The sequence below is a fragment of the Dermacentor variabilis genome, chromosome 11 (genome assembly GCF_050947875.1).
Source record: "Dermacentor variabilis isolate Ectoservices chromosome 11, ASM5094787v1, whole genome shotgun sequence".
In the NCBI taxonomy this organism is placed as follows: Eukaryota; Metazoa; Arthropoda; class Arachnida; order Ixodida; family Ixodidae; genus Dermacentor; species Dermacentor variabilis.
The window spans coordinates 73,188,538-73,209,181 of NC_134578.1; the positions used below are offsets into that span (position 1 = coordinate 73,188,538).

A 20,644-nucleotide genomic window follows, 5' to 3' on the forward strand; every position below is an offset into this window, starting at 1 on the left:
ATGCAGTGAACAGCGCATAGATTAAGGAACCAATTCCTGGGTCATTCTGCTGTGTAACCGTCATTACAACGCCTACGCGCGCTGTCGACAAACTTAGCTGATGGCGTAAAATTCAAAACTAATGGCCTTGAATGGCTGAAAAATACGGCTTTTCTATCTTGCGAGGAAATTTCCGTTTTTGTCGAGTTCAGTTGCCGAAGAGCTCTGCTACAGGAGTATGCGTTTGCGTACTCTAAGTGTACCAGCATTTGACAATGCTCATGTCATCGCGCTTGTGCAATCGCATCTGTGACAGCATCCCGATATTTTTCGTGCTGTATAGCAAGACGCTTTTGTGTATGGCGCATCATTGCGGCGGCATAAATTTCGCTTGCCTGTTTAGCTTTACAATATTTCAAGCATTTGGCCGGCATCACGTACCAAAATTGGCATATTTTTGTACGTAAATGCGAGACTACTTTTTGTTTTCATGCTGAGCTTCATGTGGTCTTCTTACGTTGAACTTTGTTAAACTTTTATGCCTGCATGGTACCTCAAGATAAGGGGAAAGATTCATGTTAGGCACCTAGCTAAGCAGCAGCCTTTTGTACTTATCTAAGCATGAGGTTTTATCGTGTGAAAAAAATATGAAGAAAAGGTTATTTCAGCTGTCGTATAACATTCCCGAATCGAAAGCGCTGTAAGGGCCGTAAAAATAAGTCATAAGCCTGCACGCCACACGAAGTATAGTCACAGCATAAGGTAGAGGAGTGGCTCCATAGGGGGCCGTCGTAAACTGTTTCAAGACGCTAACCGCAAGTACTGAGTGCCATATTTTCGACAGCACGCACTACAGCGGCTTCGCGGCGAAGTCCCTTCCAGTCGCTTTCCCCAGAGCGAACTAAACTGTCAGCCCATTGTCGACGACTAGCTGTGTTTTGTGCTGCTCTCTGCACAGCGGCCTGGTAAGCCTGACGTTGCCAGGTTTCAGCCACGCGCGTGTGTTCCGCTTCTTGAGCAGTGGTTCTAGATTACAAGGAGGCTCCGTAATGTGCACCGAAGAGGAAACGCAGGTATCGAGAATACGCGGCGCACATGTCACATCCCTTGATACGTGGCAGGACACGATGCAACTGCTACATGCTGCGAAACGTCATGAAATACAACACAGCTACAATATAAAGTTTGCACGTATCGTGGCTGCGCTGCGCGCGTCTCAAATCGCATGGCAAGTTGCACGATACGATTTCACTGCTACATGACGTGCCGCCTGGTGCAATAAAATGCAACTGCCGTGGAAAGTGTGCACGTATGAACGCTACGCGGCGCGCATCTAACATCCCGTGCCTCCCTAGCGCGCTAGGATGCCTGTACAGGGCGTGTTTCGGCAGCAGCTAGAAAGCGCTTGCCTGGTTAATTGGCAGAGCAGCCGACTCCAACGTAGAGGGCCTGTGTTCGATGCCGCCGGAAAATGGATTTTGTTTTTTAATTCCTGCCGATAGCTGCGACAGACAACCGCGACGGTGGCGGACAGCATCGCCAACCAAAACGGCTATTGGATTGAATCCATACCAGCTTATGCTTTAAAAAAGTTTCGGAAACGATGGTTGGGAAATGATGCATAATAGAGGCGAAGACGGAAATCTAACATGGAGCGAAGGGAATTTTGATTAAGCAATGTTAAGTTAATAATAATAAGTTAATAATAAGTTAATAAGTTAAGAAATCCTTCACAGATGTATGACAACTTAAGCGATTGATACATCAAAGATGTACAAGTTGTGCGCGCGAGCTTTTGGTAGTAGAGATCTGTTTTCTGGCTATCTTTAAGTGATAATGAATCACCTACACCAAGGTCATACTCATACGGGGCACCGAGGCAGGCTGCGAGACTGACCACTTCGTCAATTTCCCCCGACGCTGTCGTAAAGACTCCTAGCTGACCCCCATCTTGGAGCCGGTAAAGCGCGACGTGAGACGCGAATTACGAATCACGGGCATTAAAAAAGTGCCCCCCCCCCCTCCAAGAAGAAGAGAAAAGAACAACTTCTTAATTCGTGTAGGGTACAGTCACGACAAGTTTTATTTTGTAACCTTTCATAATTACGCTGCCGAGGAAAACTTCTTGGATTCTGGCGCAGGTTGCGTTGCTGGCTGAACCAATCGCGCCGGCGCACAAGAGGCTGCACCACACGAAAACAGCTGCGAAACGCCCCTGAACCGCTCCGGCGTGAGAGAGCGTGTAATGCGACCCGCATTACACACGTCATCCGGTTGTACCACCACCATTGTCTCATATGTGCGTACAATAATCAGAGTTGTTCTTCTTTTCTTCCCTTTCTTGCCCTCCTCCTTCTAGGGCCTTTTCTGCCCCCGATCCCCTTCCTTATGCAGGGTAGCATGTAGGCACTACATTGGCGCTGGCAGAATTCTTTGTATTTAAGCAAAAAACTCTCTCGCTCTCTCTCAATACGAAATTCTGCACGATATGCCATAGCTGGTCAAAAATGTGATCAAAGGTTGCTCGTTGATCTGTGAGGACGTGTAGAAGGTGCACCACGCCATCCCTGCTCCAACCCCGCCAGAAATCGCACACATGAAAAGACTAATGCCGCGCAAGAACTACCTAGCGGCCTAATGTCTCCAAGAAGTGTGCAAATGCCAGAGTGAAACACGATAGAAACGATAGGTGTCGAGCGATTCTGCCACCCGTATGACGTCCCATGAAACTGCGCGAAATTTTTTTATTTCCAAGAGGTGCGAGGCGTTTTCTTTATGCGTGATGAAAATAACGCTTTCACGCCACGATTTCTGTCGCTGTGCCGAAAGTGACCAATCACGTAGGGTTGCTGTGTCTAAGAGTGTGAAACTCCGGGACAGATCTCTTGAGCAAAGGTTACGGTGCCGTTTTAGAGCCGTTAAAGCGGCGACCAACGCAGCACAACGTAGAGAAAAAAGGCACTTTTCGTGTGCAGAGACGCACTGAATAATTTATGAACCCATTGACTCACGCCGACAATTTGCACTCCAACATGTCTCTTCTTAAAAGGATACTTGAGCAATCACTGGGCAAAACGCCGAGTATGGCGGCTGGCGTTTTAGGACCATCTCGAAACAGTGATGACGGTGTCGTAACACGAAGACAAAAGAAAAAAAAACTATGTCCGATAAACGTGCAACACATTGCAGCGCAAGCAAGCAGGGCTTACAGGAAGACAAAAGACAGCGCGGCGCGCTACAGCGGTTTTTGTCTTTTTGTCCTTGCTCTATAGCGCTGTAATGCCTTCCAAATACGGTTAGTAGCATTCTAAGCACGCAGTTGTCAAAAAAAAAAGAGTGATCGCTGATATGAAGTACTGCCATCTATGAAGCCAAAAACTTCGATAGCTCACACGGTTGAAATCATTGCCAGGACCTCGCACGGCTCCCGTGGCATCTTAAACAACGGGCGCATATTTTACCCACAAATTGCCTGCTTCCAGCTAACTTAGCCTCACATAGTGCTGTCTGGCTGTGATTTGCACCTGGGCCCGCCATGGGGCTGGAAACGACCGTAGCCTGGAATTCAGGGCCAAGTACCACAAATTGCAAACGGGAACTACTGCAACACAGCTGGCAGCAGTCTTTCGTCTTGCTGTCGTTGTTGAGGTTTTTGTCATCGCTGCTGCCATTTCTCCTTGGGATGTGTTTGTTCAGCCGGCGGAGCATGCGGCTGCTTCGTGCTCCTGTTTTATTGCATCTTTAAGGCGAACAGCTTTCATTGGCTCTTTTGGTCCTTGTCGTGGCTGGTTTGTGGTCGAGCATTTGTCGGTGGTCGGACTCGGCGAGGGAAATGTTCGTTCTCTTTCTCTCTCGCTATCTCACTATCGTTCGTTCGGGCCACCCGCTTAGATTGCAAATCATCGTCGATAGTTTCTACCCGCTGTTTTTTAAAAATTCCCGCCTCTGTGCTTATAGCATGATTCCAACGTCGTTGGCTGCGTCGAAGACAATTGTAATATGCGCTTCCTTAAGTCTACTATACACTTTCCATCTTGTTCCACATAAATTTCACTAAATAAGTGGGTCGTTTTTCAAAGTATGTTCCGCTTACTGGAACCCATCTGTAATAATATGGGAACTTAGTTCTACTAAGCGGCACATCTTGCAAAATGTAGAACTCATGTAGAACCAGATTAAGAGTGCATAGTTTACCGCCATCAGACACACTAGAATCGCTTTATTGAAACTAACAATCGGAAAGACCTAGTGGAGCCAGCAGAACATAGCACGGAACATCCGCGAAGATGGGACTGTTATTATACCAATAAAGAGACAGTATACAAGGAATATGTGATCTTACAGCTTTTCCGAACCTACCCCCCCTCTCCGCCCCTCCCCCCACATTGACAGTATTGGCAGTGGCACACGCATTTCTGCCGCGCCTAAAGCGGGTCATCGAAACCCACAAATGTTACAATTACTTTAAACATTAAATTTAGGTTTTACTGTAAGCCTAGCAGCTACAATTAATGTGAGCTTGTAGTGTTGAGTCCGGGGAAGCTACGAGGCCTTAAGCATTGGCCAAGTAAGCCTGAGTCTGCGATTCCTGTAGCAGCAGTGCGTCTGAGTCCGCGATTCGATTAGCCTGAGTCAATTAGTTATCCTAGAAATTATCCCCGAATAAGCTTGAATTCCCCAGCGCTGTCGCCTCATTTTAGTCGCTGACTTCGAGTTAGCCAAGTTGGGTCTGACTGTCGCATGCCCGAGGGAGTCCTTAACTGTACCTACCAATTGTCAGTTCGTGAGTTTCGCTTTATTTTATCTACCTATGATTAATACAGGACACTGTTGACTGCCCCGTCGCAATAGTTTGCAACGTTTGCAGGGATTCGTTCTATGAAGATGCCGATGATGATGGTAACACACGTGAGGATGAAAAGGCAATGCGATCTGGCACAGCCAATCATGGCGCGCATTTTACAGAACACATAATCAAGTAATAGTTATTCCGTTGCACGTTCTTTTTTTATTATTTCTTCATAGCTGTATTTTCTGTTGTGTAACCATAAGTTTCGTCGCCACATCAAATGTCTCTTTGTTTCCACATTACCCTTCCCAAGAGCCATGGTGCCATAAACTTGCCTCTTCGGTTTCATTTTTTTCTTTTATATCAGTGCGGTCTTAAGTGAACAAACTTTGCCTTTGTGGTTGTTTGCGCAAGCCAGTATTCATCTCCCAAGCCTGCACCATGGCTAACGTCGGTTCGTCCCGCGAACTAAAGGCAAATCGAAAGGGAAATATCAATATTAGCTTAGTCTATATCCCCGTTGCCGAAACAGAGTTTCCTTCTGATCCGGGAGGCAACCTCGATTTCTATGTGTATGTCGAAATGCGGCTACTTTTGCCTGCTCTATTCTTGCCGGCTAACACGTGTTGAGCCACACTGACTCATGGCAAGGCCTATCTACACAGTTTCTGTAGCTCTTTTATGTTTTCCCAGCACTGACGCTACTTGCGTTTCCCACCCTCGATTTCTTGCTGCATATGGATACGCTCATTAGCTGAGCTGTCACACACATTCTGGTGGCGATTATGCACACTCGTGTTTAGACGACGTTTCTGTGGAACGGAAACAGGCCCCGGAGGAGAGATTGGACTGGAGCTGCAACATATTTATTTTGTTTAAGGAGGCGTTTTGTGCCGACCTTGTGCTATTCGCTCGACTATTTCTAGGTAAACAGCATTTCGCATTACAGAAGACGCCACAGTTTTGCAGAAATCTTATCTGTGCGGCCGTTTATTATTTTTATTTTTTAATTCTTCATAGGACCAACAAGTTTTCTTTACTGACAGAGTGGTTTTTCTTTTGTGCATACATAACCGAAAAATATTGCCTGCCGCAGAGAACTCGAAACTGCCATAGTTATGAAGCTATTAACATGGACACGCGCGTATCACTGCCAGTACAAGTTACGAATATCAATTGATTGAGCAACACATTTCAATTATTGAGCCTACTTCACACTTTGTTCGAAAGGCACGGTTCAAGACTGTCGTTCTTCAACGTCATATAGGCTTGTAAAAAAAAAAAAAACTTTTGCACGCAATTACGTGAAAAGATGTGCCTAATCAACAGGTGCAGTTTTATGAGCTCCATTCTGAAACAGCTCGTGGTCCTCCGTCCTGGCGAAGGCATGACGTAGGCAGAGAATACGCGCATATCTGTGAGTTAGAACCAGAGTGCCATGCCGGGCAGCTGCTTTAATACCTACTCTCAAACCGCGAGGTCGACAACGTGGTAAATAAGGAAATATTTGGACTCTGATATCCCCTACTTCTTTGCTTATTTTCAGGATTGCGCGCATTTTCTGGCTGTTACAGGTAGGTCAATGCAAACGTACAACAAATCCTCGATAACGGCAATCATGGATAGCATGAGCATCAATAAAACCGGGGAGGAGCAAGAAGTCACCCTTCACTATTTCGCTGCACGTTAACTTAATATTTCAATGGCAGTCTTAGCAACATGCAGATACAAGCAGGATCAAACGTTCACGGGATGCGGCATCTGAGTAGGAGCAGAGCCGGAGGTTGAGCACGCAGGCTGCATTTCGAACGTGTGAGGTGTATTAGTGTACGCGCATAACGCAGGGCGTTCCTGTTAAAACAGCAAATTTTTTTGAGTCGGGCTGATATTCAGCGTTCTCGCAATAGCTGAATTTCGCAAGCTTCTGAACCTGCCCGTATGTACATCAATTCCCAAAGTTCCTTAGAAGGAAAAAAAAAAGATCTACAGACTTCAGCGATTCCAGCAGCTCGACCGCAGTGACTACCCGGACTTGGCTGCGCCTATTGTATCACACTGAACGGAACTCCTGCGACACTGCGCGAAGTCCGTAGGGCATATAACGACAGCAGCGACAAAACAATGACGACGACGGCACGAAAAGAGAAAGTAGACGTCACAATGACTACTGCGAGAGGGCACGATGACGGCGAAATGAATATATGACAGTGGCATGACCACAATCCAAACGAGCACAGTGAGGACGACACAGCGTTTGATTGACGTTCAAAGCAGCCACCTTTGCGAAGTGAACGCAGGCAATGACTGCTGCGAATGAATGTGCAATCTGCACGAGCAATGGCTGCGTGGTCTTACTGTCAGCTTTTTGCTCCGAGATATGTGAACACGTAGACACCATGACTCTCAGAGCATATGTCACCCGCGGAATATTACCGGACGCGCAAAGTGGCCGATAGCTCAAAACACAGTATGTGTCAGTGATATGGCAAATTCAAAGGTAAATCAAAGAACGAAAATGAATAACAAGGTTCTATAGAATTCTCGTATATCGCATAAGCTTGAATTTTTCGTTCGTGAGAAACCACGGTGGCGGCGTTTCGATGGGCGTGAAATGCAAAAACAGATGTGTACTTCGATTTAGTTTCAAGTTAAAGAACCCCACATGGTGAAAATTATTCCGGAGTCTCCCATTACGGTGTGCCGCATAAGCAGATTGTTGTTTTGCCACGTAAAATCCCATATATATTTAGATGTTTTCGTGAAAACGCTTTTAGTTGTTAGCAGTGGTTCCGCATTAACATCAATCATTCCTGCCTTCCGGAGACCAAAAAATAAAAAAAAGAAATTATATGGTACGGTAGCGTTTTGCTTTCGGTTACATCAAGGTACCCGATACTGAGTGGATTCATTTCGAAGTGATTGTTACACATTCACAGTAGGACATAAGAAGATATGGCATCTCAAGAACCACGAAAAAATTCTTTATTCAACTTCGCTTCAAGGCGCTAGGACTGTGGCGAAAACCACAGCAGAAACGCTGGTCTGAGCGGCATCGCGCCCCCAGTTGAGGTGGCGGCGGTAACAGTGGCACGATAAGCACACAAAACAGCGGTCTCATAAAAAATACAGTGTTTTGATATTCGTACTTGTGCAATGAATACGTTATAACAAGTCAACGAGCTAGTATTGTAATAATTTTTGTCCCCTTTATTGTTGCATAAGCTGCCACTTGTATTCGAGGAAGAAAGAATCATTTAGTCCTTTGCATCGACTGAACAAGAAATGTCGAATCAGGCATGAAGCTTCTGTGCTATCGCAACCGCTGCTGCATTGATTCGCTGTGGTTAAAAAAGATACAGAAATTCCGAGAACTGTCTGCTAATCCGTGGGCATTGTTAAGCTCGGCTGTGACTTCGTTTTTGCTTACTTCTGCTTACTTGCTCTTCCTAGCTGATGCGTGTCTACGCATGGCCCTTCCGGTGGCAAAGAATGCTTAGGCTTTAGCAGACAATTGCCAGATTTTCTCGTCGCAACCAGTGCCTTCAATGCAATCGTACCCATTGAGCTGGAACGCCGGACAAGAGCGAGCCTAGACAGAGTAGAGCGGTCGAAAAGGAACGCCAGCTGCCGCAGTACAGCGCACGACACGTTGCGTAGGTGCAACGACGCGACGCCACGTCACCGTCACTGTCGCTCTCCTATAAGCCTGTGTTACGCAAGCTCTCGCCTGCATTCTGAGTGCGCCTCGGTAAGGCCCAATGAAGATACCCCAAGCGTTTCAACGCGCTCGCTTGCCCGCGAGGTGTTCATAACTCGAAACTAGTTCCACGCCCAAAACTCAAGTAGGCCACACACTACCCTTCAGTTGTGCCAACCCCAAATTTCAGTTGGCAACGTTCAAATTTCAAGTTGGCCCACCTCCATGTTTTGTTTGGTCCATGACCAAGTTTCAAAGTGGCCAATGTGTCCAAGATTTTAGGTTGGCTCACCCCCTAATTTAAGTTAGCCCACCCACAAGTTTCACGTTGACCCACGTACAAATTTCAAGTTGGCCTATTTACAGATTTTTGACTCACCCCCAAATTTAAGTTGACCCACTCTCAGACTTCAACTTGGCCCGCACAGAAATTTCGGTTCGCACAGCTCCGAATTTTAAAGTGACCCAATACCTAATATCAAGTTGACCAAACCCCAAGTTTCGCTTGTCCCACCCCTAGTACAAGCTTCTCCGTGCATTTTCTGGGGAGGCCTATGCACTTCTATGGGTATTTTTAGGTGCCTCATAACCAGAAAGCGCTTTTGACACGTAAAGCCCATAACAAACAAAAATTAGAAATGGATATTTTATTCTTCATTTTAGTCTTTTGATTTCTTTAAATTGTTACTTTTCTCTGAAAAAGCTACCAATCATCTACATTTACACCATCATAACAATTGAATGTCTTAACTTTCCAAATTACGCAATTTTCTGCAAGTACAACGCTTTACACTTTTCATGGCACAGGGCTGGGGTTCTTGACAAATAATGTTTAGGCATTAAAATAATTTCAAAATGGGCGATACCTCAATGTTTAGCGTATCTTGCTACCCAACTGCACTTGGAACGGTTCTGCTTCTCTTCACAATCAGGTGAGGGAGAAGTTCAGCAGGAGTACGTGTGATGGTGCACGGGAAGGTGCCATTCGGACGATGGCGCGATAAATACTCTGAACCAGACAACTCTGAAAGTTTTAAGCACTGTCGCATTAAAGCTTACGAAACGGAATGGCCGTGGACGATGACGAGCTTCAAATCTGTGTGTTCCACGTATACGCCCAAAGCGCGATAATTTTCACGTAAATTAGCGGAAAATGGTTCATTATTTCTATAGCTGTCATTACTTTCTTGGCAAGTCTTGTGTCCGCCTGCCCATAGAGCCTGAAACTACTGGTTTCTTGGGAGAACGCGCCCTCATTGGGTGAACGGCGTTATGCGAAGAGGAGGCAAACAAGCAAAAACAAGATGGCGGTTTTCCAAGTGGGGAATGCCGCTGTTGCAGTAAATGAGCCTCTTTCTTTCTGAATTTTCTTTTGTTCTGCTTTACTTTTTGAATGCAGATTGTGGAAGAGTTTGTGTGACCTGTCGAGAGCGCCGACGCAAGCAAATGTCGAAATTGCGTCCCTGTTTACCAACACGTGTAGCGACTGCCTCATATGCATAGAGTGCTGTTTCACTTTCTCACGACATAGTTCATCGCACGCACACAAAGACTGAAGCATTTAATTAATTTTGGTCAGACAAGAGAAAGTTTGAGGGTCTAGCATGGCGCATGATGGGCGCTGGTTACCGAAGGCCGTACTCTCATCAAAGTGCACTGACTCCGTGAGAGCACAAATTAATTAGGCTTCCGCAGCAGCAAAAAGAACGTTGCAGAGCCGCTGAGGCTCTGCAAGAAATCCGCTTTGTAATTATTTTGCCGTTTTGTTTTGTTCTCAGGGTGTACAATTCAGTAGAGTAGCGCACGGAATGTCATGTTTGCTGTACTCGCCACTATACTGAAAACGCAGAAACAAATTCAACAATACATAAGCGCGAATTTGCATGCCAGTATTGACCTTCAGACTTTGCCTGCTTCTCGTGATTGTGCGTCGACTGGATTGATCTTCCGATGCGCCGCACACAGACGAAAGGCTAAGCACACGAATGGCTAACGAGCCCTTCCCGTGACGCTCGAGGAGACAACGACCTCGATAAAACAAACAAACAAGACAAACAACGCGGCGAGGCGACATGACGTTGTAGGGTTCTCAGAGAGAACTGAAGATGAGTGCATTTAAGTGCCCATTTCAGTTAGGTCAGGCATACGTCGCCATTGATAAACAAGACAAGAAATAATGGATTTACCTCGTGGAAGGTGCGGAGACGCTTACTTTAACTTTAATTTTTTTTTAGATTATGCTACACAGTACGCTGTTAATGTGTATATGTTTGGTGCACAGTGTCCGACACCGTAGACACAGATAAACATGACTGGATATGCCTGGACTGATTCTTGCCTTCGTTGATGTGATTGGACGTCAAGTAATCCCTGAACGCATGTCTGCGAATATAAATAATATATTGGTTACTGTGAACGAAAGTTGCTATTGATACTCCGCTCTCATTACTTGCACAGCTAAACGTTTCCAGGTTCTTTGGCGTCTTTTGATGCTTCTTCCACACATTGCGCGCTTCTGATTTGAAAATTTTCGCGCAGGCATTGTCCACGGATTGAAATTTTCCGCGGTGCAAGAGATTCCTCCGGACTATACAAGTAAAATCAGCAACGCATCTAGGAAGCCAACTCCTAATTCCTTTGCTTTATTTTACTCAATTTGATTTCTCTCTCTCTCTCTCTATCAACCTGCTCTGATGTCAATTGCATTTGCAGCGCTTTATTCATTTGTTTGAACGTAGGCGATGCCAAGTTCTCCTGTTTTACATAGATAGGAGTAGAGAATTAAAACCCAGGTTGAAAACGTTGTGTGATTTGCAGTCTGGGGCCAAATGAGACCTAAAGACACGGCTGCTACTATATTTGTGTCACATTTCTAGACAGTGATGATGCTTTGAGTAGAAACAGTGTTTAATTGGGAAGCTGCAATAATAGGCTCTGATGCCGCGTGAGGAAGTATGAGAGATTACTCACATTATCCCGACGTCGAACCAAGAGATTCCGAATTGAAGGGCTTTAATTTAAATTATGGGGTTTTACGTGCCAAAACCACTTTCTGATTATGAGGCACACCGTAGTTGAGGACTCCGCAAATTTCGACCACTTGGGATTCCTTAACGTGCACCTAAATCTATGTACACGGGTGTTTTCCTATTTCGCCCCCATCGAAATGCGGCCGCCGTGGCCGGGATTCGATCCCGCTACCTTGCGCGCTCAGCAGCCCAACACCCCAGCCACTCAGCAACCGAGGCGGGTAATTGAAGGGCTCTGTTGGCCAATCCCTCACGCAATGGGTTTCCAATCGTCTCGCCCTCGCACTGACGCACTAGTACTGCAAGTTATACACTCAATTGATTGCTTCACGTAGCTCATGCTCAATGTTCCAGAAGCGTCGCCACTCAAGACAAACTCAGGCGAAGGCTCCCGAGAGCACTGGACAGTGGTCTGGCCATTCCGTACTACTGCTAAATAATGAAGCCGAACCGGGCACTCTGTTTGACCTGAGGCGTTTCTGAGATGCGGAAGCTGCTTAGGCGTGTTTTCAAAACACTAGTTGAGCTGTTCAGGCGGCACAGTTTCTCGACTTCGTCGCCAGCTGTAGGAGCAGTGAGTCGGAAAAGAGGCTTAGCAAGGCACGTGTAGGCACAAGGTAAACGCGGCTTCCTAAAATGCCCATGTTCATGAAGTTTTCATGACCAAACCACGCTATACCGCTGCGTGTATTAGACTCCGCCACAGTAACTTAGCTTATGACTACTTTAAAGAACTTTCCTTGCGTTCACAGCAAGTTGAACCGTTTTTAAATATTAATGATGGGAGTGCGCACACTTACGAATTCTATAAAACATGAGTTAGCATAAATTATGAACTGCCAAAATCGAAGAACTCGAACCAGTTGGTCTACTGCGGTCAGTGAAGTTGAGTATGGCTATTGCACGCGATATTTGCGTTACACTGGTTCGCGGTGGTCGCTAATTTTTGCTGAGAATCTGAAATTTTCTCCAACCAAACGTATACCAGTCATGGTTGCCGGCATCAACACCAAAATATGTTTAACATTCGCAATATTGCCGAGGTTCACTTTATATGTATATAGTAGGGGCATTCAGTCATCGATTACAGGCCTGGGTAATCTTTACTGGCCATGGTAACCTAACCGCATACTGACCAGTGGAGATACCCATCATGAAGAAACAAAAGAACGGATAGAAATGGGCAGCATCTTACACCCCTGTAACACATGAAGGCGAAAGCCTGCTGCACACGTGGTAATGCATTAAGTCATCCGATTAGAGGGCTCAGACTTCTCGCAAGACATAGCGAGCTGCAGTGTGAAGTAAACGTATTGCGCTGTAGGTCGATTTCCTCAACGACACATGCGAGCACCTATTGCACTACCTAAAGCCTCTTTCGTGCATTATTTCGTTCTTTCGTCTCTTCTTTCATATTCAGCCATTGCATTTTCACTTTCTTACGGGGGTATGAATCATTCCAGGTTATGTTTTTTTTTTTTTGGATGTGAGACATTGCTATTCATGATACTTTTTGTATCACTCGCCAGCTTCTTTAAAACAACTCGACTTTGTGACGATATCTTTTTTGGAAGCACTCGACAAGACGCGGCTTTTTTCGGGTATGAGCCATTGCAAGCAGGCACTAAAGGTTTGCGCTTTAGAAAGGCCACACGAGCGTGTCTCAGCACAGCATATCGATAGAACCGCTTAAGCAGCACCGTCTTACTCTACATAAATGTTAATAAGCAATACTTCTTGATTGGAGCTGAACACGTAAGCCTGCGGCTACCTTGGAAGCATACCTAAATCAATACAACATGCTAATGTAACATTCGCTAATGGATATTACGGTTTCTTGATTAATAAAGCGTTTCTGTGACTTTGTAAGATTTGCTTACTTTTTAGTCCTCCGCGCCTGCGAGCGCTCAATGCGCGCCCGCTTAATTGGTATAACTGCTGCAGCAATAGCACGGCAATTCTACAGTATCCAATTTCCTAGCCGAGTGTTTTCGCCACGACACTGCATTAACACGTGTGCACTGTTTGGCTTTTACTCAGACAATCATTTTCTTACCACGGCTACAGGGTTACCAATTCAGGGTTGTAATTTGCACTTTTTAACCACTGATAGTTGGAGGGTAGTTGGAGAAGTATGAGAGAGTCCTTTGCCCTGCAGTGGGCGTAACCAGGCTGATGATGATGGTGATGGTGATGATGATGATGATGGTGGTGATGATGATGATGATGATGATGATGATGATGATGATGATGATGATGATGATGATGATGATGATGATGATGATGATGATGATGATGATGATGAACGTCAACGACTGATCTGATGACAAAAAATTGTGCCTCGCGCCCTGCCCCGAATGATGCAAGCACAAATTCAAGGTACTTGCGCGCAATCAGTAGATGTAGATGCATTCGAAACATGGCGAAAAGCTCGCCCATTTCGCTATGGAAAAACACAAAGTATGTCACTGCGTTAAAGTCACAGCCGAACGATGCCCCTTTCTGTCGAGCCCTTTCTCAATGCAGCCACTGAATGTTCACGTCTGCCTGAGCTTTTCAAAGCGGTGTGCATTCTTCGCTTCCTCCCTCGACATTTCTTATCCCGACTCGACGAGTACACACAAACACTTGGGTCACGAGGTATGTGTCGCTGGGTCTGTGTTCCAATGGAGAACTTTGACCTCTGGGTGAATGCCAGTGCGCATGCGCCCTTTCTCGGCCAATGCCTCAGAAAGGGTACGTTCCTGCATCTGTGCCCGAATGGGCAAGAAGAACAAGAGGCATTGCTGTCGCGTTGAAACGGAGGTAGCAACTGCATCAAAAACATTTCCTTCACTATATTACACTTACGTGATTGCGCTACCTCAGAATAAACAACGGATTGAAATAATTCTATTAGCATTAAATATAAAGGTCAATTCCATTTGTGTCGTTGCATTCCCGCATTTAGTGCTACGTTTGCGTAACACCTGCACAGATATGAAACAACTTTTCTCTTGACACCTGGGATCCGCCATCTTCTTTTCTTTAAAGGCTAAGACGTCAACGTCTTAGCCTTTAAGATTTTCATACCGAAAGAAACGCGCCGAAAAAACAATTTGCCGTTAAGAAAGCTCGACATACGGTGCCCTCCGGCCGTTGAAGCGCGTTTTTGTCACGCCACGTACCAACGGAGGCGTGGCAAACTTCGCGCAAACATATTCCTTTCACAACATCGCGTAGGTGCGTCCCGTGCTTGTATAATGAGAGGAAGTGGGTGGAGGCGGGGGGGGGGGGGGAGGGGAGGGTGAAACAGGATCTCATTTTCGCGTATCTATCCAAACGAGCACTCTCGAAGTTCCCTCCTGCCGACTTCTTCAAACATAATAGGCTCCCCAACTTTTGCGGTCTCTAAGGCGACTCGTCAAAAAATGGAAAGCGTTCCCTGTGGCGGGAATCCGAAGGCAGTGAAACGTGCACTAGAGTTCGACTTCCATGGCCCCCGGGCGAATTTTACTGAGCTTCCCTCGTCGTTCAGGCTCGCTACGTATTCAGCAGTGACCTGTCACCTTTAGAATTCTGGAAGGGCTGCTGAAGCGTAACGTTTGATTTGAGCTCATTGGGGAGTCATACCTCGGGATATCACTAAGACGCGGATAGAGACCACGTACTGATGAAAGCTTTCGACTTTCCCTTTTGTCTTAAGTAAACTCACGGGGCACGTTTGCCTTGCGGCGTTATTTTCTAAAGAGGGCCATTAGATTGATTTATCCACGTGGTATAGTCATACTCTGAATAATAGACACCTGGAGAATGCGAGTTCGCGCTCACCTTCAGGCGGTTTGCCTTTGCGATGTTCCGCATTTCGTCGTTGCGAAGATACAAGAAAAGCTCACAGCGGTCGTGACACGCAGGTCTGTGCTCCGTTTCTATGCACTCTGAAAAAAGTTTACACCCTTTGGGTTGTGTTTTTGTCCGTAAAGAACAATCGTCATCTGTCTTGCCCGCATTTTCTTTCTTTAACGCTGCTAGCCCGGTAATTCCTAGTCACGAACAGCTCGCGCGTTATCAGCTTGACACAGTATTCTCAAGAGGAAAGTAGCGAGCACCGAGTTTTCAAGAGAGGAAACGCAAGCAAGGCCGATGACGGTAATTTTTTTGGGACAAGATAAGCCCCAAAGGCGTGTAAACTTCTTTAGAGTGCACTCCGTTACACGCGTGTCTGGCAGCGCTACCTAGCCTAGACTTCAAGATAGCGTACACCCTCAAAAGTGGATAAAGGATGTATATGTGTTTATAACTCGCGACTTTATGCCCAAAAAGGGTGTAAGGGTGTGAGCTTTAAACGCATATACACCCTTATTCACTTTTAAGCTGGTGTATTATTTTACAGGGTACATTCTTAAACAATATTACACCCTTTGGGTGACATCTCGCCACACAACAATAGTCGCCATCTGTCTTGTCCGCATTTCCTTCCGTTAACGGTGCGAGCCCGGTATATTTCAAGACACGAACGGCATGTGCGTTATCAGCGAGGCATAGCACTCTCGACAGGAAAGCAGCGAGAGCATGATTTTCAAGAAAGAAAACGCAAGCAAGGCAGATGACCGTTATTGTTGTCAGCCAAATATACACCCCAAAGGGTGCAACTGTTTTAATATTGTAGAGAACCTCGTTGGATATCCTCATACGTGAGCGAAAACAAAGAAATATATACGATATCAGATATAAATGAGAGACCCTAAGTTAGAGTCGTGGAAATCGATGTAACGTTAAGCTGCAAACATTTATGTCACCACGTACGGGGTAATAATTGCATGGGAAGCGTCGGAGATCTCAGTGTGTTTAGAACGATTCAGCTGAGCTACACGTATCTGTGGCCACGGCGCACCGTCTGTGCTCGCGACCTGAGTATATTATGCCGCATAAATTGACAGCACAACGCTGCAGAAGGCGTGTTTTTACCCAGCCTGATGAGCACAAATTGTAGTTGTAATAAATCTACTAGGTTTTCCCGCCAATTGAAACAACTGCAGCTAGAAACCCGTGGATTGCGATTTCTGTGCGCGCATTACTTCACTACCTTCCGCAGTGTTGCGAATTTTTTTTGTAATGGTGTAAATAAATGAAAGGAATTTCGTAACTGATCTCTGACGACGGCTGGCAGTTTCAGGTAATACTATAAACAAGAAGAATTAGGCTTGTTTACTTTGTTTTTCTTTTTTGGTAAGCATGGTGCAATAAAAGATTTCATGGCGACTGTCGCCCTTTCTATCGCCTGCGTATTTCCCTCTCGGCGGAAAAGACCGGCGCTGCGCTCAGAACTTCAAGGTCGGGACACGGGTTCACGTGACACCTGTGTTGCGTCACACAGGCCCGGGAAACAGGGAGCGGCTGCTTCAACGCGACGCGGGAAGCTGGTTGGCCTTCAGCACGCAATCTTGCGTGCTTGGTCTCTCGCGTACACGGTATATAGTTCGGATTATTTCCCTGGCATATATGGTACGAGCCATTTGTCCTCACCATTTGCCTATTTTGTTCTTGCAGGCTGACGTGGCTCACTCACACTTGGAAAACATGAGTCACTGACGCAAATTAACGTTCAGGCGCAGAATTCGCGAAGCTTTTCGTTCGTGAGTGCTTTTTGCCATTGGCCGCCCACCTGCGCTAATAGTAAGTTGCGAAAAAAAATGGGGTGAAATTTTCCGGTGCGGAAAAATGCCGACGTAAAAGCATTTTGTGAATACGGGCCTTAGTGCGCCTTACCCCGGCAGCGTATATTGAAAATCTAGAAGGCGCGCCGCGCCTTGACAACCGCGGCTGAACGCTATTGGCTGAAACTCAGCCGGCGACGCTGTGGTGTCACGGAGTGAGGATTCTTTCCTTTGCGTGTCGCTTGCGATAGGTTAGGTTAGGTTAAATTAGCGCAAAAGGCGTTAGGTGACGCGCCGTACTCTCACAGCGGTTGCAAAGGGCACCGAGCGCCGCCAGCGTCTTGTCAGCCAATCGCGTTCAACCGCGGTTGCTAAGGCCCTGGGGCCTTCTAAGCTTTCAATATATGTACCCCGGCACTACGCTGTAAACCTACTTCAGCTTCAGTTTCAAATGGAAAACAAGCTAAATTTCGGGGTTTTTAACCTGCCACAACAACGATCTCATCACGAGGCACACCGTAGTGGGTGGCGACTCCGGATTAATTTTCACCGCCAGCGTTTCCCTAACATGCAACCAACGCACGGTACACGAGCGTGCTTGCATTCCACCCTCATTTGATTGCCAGCGCCGTGGCCGAGAGCAGCCACGTGACCTCGAGGTCGGCACCGCAGGCGCCATAACCGCTGGGCTACCAGGGATAGTGCAACTTTGTTTTCAATTTCCTCTTTCTTGAACTCTTTACAACATTCTTCCATGTAAGCTTCAGCCAAGGATGTAAACATTTAGTTGTTTCTTTTTTTGCAAGCGTTTTCCATTTAACCAAATGGAAAGGCTTTCTACATAAAACCGCTGATTGTACAGAATGGCAGTTCACATATTTTGTTATGTTACATAGAATGCCATTCCATATAGCTTAATGCAAGAGCATTTGCTAAAATTTTCCACTTATTGCTGGAACCCACACGGAACAAGCTTCTTACGAGTGCAAGGAGAAAGCAAAGGAAGGCATATTCGCCGCCTATTATGCGTTCTCGAGACGATGAAAACATGAAATGCACCTCAAGGGAATTCTTCGTCTTCTCGTGCGGGCTGGTTCCCGTATCACTGTGCGTAGCGATGGTACAGGTACGTATCTATACAAGTAGAAACAATCGATAATGTGTCAGTAAGAATCTTGCGGCCTAGTCCTAATTCAAAACAGGGTTTGAGATTTATACTTAACAGGTGACGATCATCTCTTTCGGCGTTATTATCTAGAAGGAACGCAGTAACATCGTTGGCATCGCCCGGGTATGATCAAGACGACGTCTCCGTAGTCGACTCGGTGACGCGTACGCCACTTTTTTTTACGGCTTTCTTTTCTACGTCAATTTCCGGTCTCATTTCATGCCACTAGAAAAAGTACACAAGTGCGACAGCTTTCGTACATCTGCGAGCAAAAGTTTGAAGACCAACAGCGCTGGAAAAATGTTTTCTTTTTTTCTTTCCAGCCTGGGCATGCCGGCTGTAAACAAAGTAATACACGAAGCCTATATTTAATTGGGTTCAACAAATGAAATGCACTTTATCATAGTCGGATTGCGGAGCTGTGCCAGAAAAAATAAATTTCTGTGTTTCAGATGTCAAGCTCTCCGTAGCGACTACATGCACGCATCTACAAAAGCCGGCAGCGTACAACAGCGTGGGAAATGCTACGAGAAACGACGCTAACCGTTCATCGCATACAGGCCTTTCTGAATGAACATTACCCAAAGCGTTTAACGCGTCATAAAACTTTCAACAAAGGGCTTGGCACCATATGTGAGTGGCTAACAGGACACACCGGAATTGCTGGTAACGACATCGCTGCCGTGGCTGCCCGGTCCAATAGCCACAGAGAAGCCCGAACGGTTAAAATGTCCTTTTTCAAAACAGACGCTAAGAAAAGTTTATTTGGCTCGCATGACGAAACACACTTGTTGATCTTCCCCGTACCTCTATATCTGCCGTCCACATATACGCTGGATCATTTCTTAAAGCTACAATTGACGCCACAAAGACCCCGCCCCGATGCGACGTTGTTGCGCCGCCTCAGGCTCGAGGTAGCATTTACAAAGGCTTACTAGTCCCCCTTTAGGATGGCCGAGACGCTTAAGAAGACGCTTGCGGAAATGAACAGACTATCCAGCAATTTCTTTTTTTTTTTTTGCCTTTGCCGCCGGTGCGACATCTAGCGTGGACCTCTCTGATGGCATTAAACCGCTTGGACTCGAGACTGTTTTCGGAAGCGAATATTGTTCGGCCATGGGCGTTGCGCGCCACTGGCGCAGAAAAAAGCATTACATTTAACACACAGCCCAAAGTTTCTTGCTAAAGTTACTAGAGGAAACTCTGGCGCTACGATCGTTCAGCCACCGTAGCAAGGATGATGTGCATGGATTTGTCCAATATTCGTGCTTGTGGCTTCAAACGTATTGGTGGCTTTATTCACTGTGGGTTATGTGCAATTATTTGCCTAAATTTGGAAGCAATGCGGCTTTTCCACACCCAAAAGGCAATACGTCTCTGTGGAGATTCATTACCATTCCAAATTGTTGCATTTAAAAGGCAATATTTTGTTGAAATGAATTGAATTGCAAACTACCAAAACCCCTTGAAGACAACGGTGCAAATTTTAGGCGCATCCCAGTACCAATCGTCCCTTCCGTGCTGGCTGGTTCGCCATACTTGTAGATAAAAGCGCAAGGGCTCCCTGCATTAGGTTCTTATATGGAAACGCTGTGCTACAGTCAGTACTGGTACTTGTGGACTTTAGGCCTAACGTCCACAAGTCTCGCTGATCATCTATATACTCAGCGTGTATCGTCATGTGTTCGTGACTCTACTCCTCTTTCTTTCATTTCGCCACCGCGCGCCCTTCCCCCGAAGCGCGGACATAGAAGCGGACGAACTTCTGGCTAACCTTCCTGCTTTTCCTTTACTTGTCCTACTCGAACCGTTGCAACTCACTAAAAGTCCTTGAAACTTGTCTAATTCGGTGTTTGCTTCTTTTAGAATATAGTGCGGTGACATTTTTTAAAGATCTTCAAATATTAGCTATGCCGGAGCAGACACTAAATAGCTGTGACCTCAAGACGTACTGGCGTTAGAACGCCAGCGCCTCATTGCGATCTATTGTATCGCTTTTGCTCATTTTTTTTTCTTTCATAGCCTCATCTTGTGGCAAGAGTTGCTTTTTTGACACTATAGAATTGTAATTTACTAAAGCGGCCAAAATTAATTTTTTCTTTAATCTACCTCGAAAGTGTCGGGCTAATTGCTCCATTGCCTTCCATGTATGCGTACGTTGCTTTTGTGTGGGTGAAAGTGAAGTGAATAATTTAGTACACAGTTGCAGCTTTAACACCCCTCCCCCCCCCGCCCCCCTCCGTGATTTCTCTGCGCTGTTCCGGTCGTGTGGCACCAGTGTGTAAACAAGGCAGGCGTTACATTACTAATTAAATGTTCCTTTTTTCCTGCTTGCCTCAGCTAAGT

At 46.0% G+C, this 20,644-nt stretch overlaps 1 protein-coding gene across 2 annotated transcripts in view; it reads right to left on the reverse strand.

Annotated features, from left to right (window-relative positions):
• Nucleotides 1-20,644, reverse strand: part of LOC142563560 (synaptotagmin-9-like) — a 110,048-nt gene that overhangs the window by 18,295 nt on the left and 71,109 nt on the right. The gene's annotated exons all lie outside the window — the stretch shown is intronic.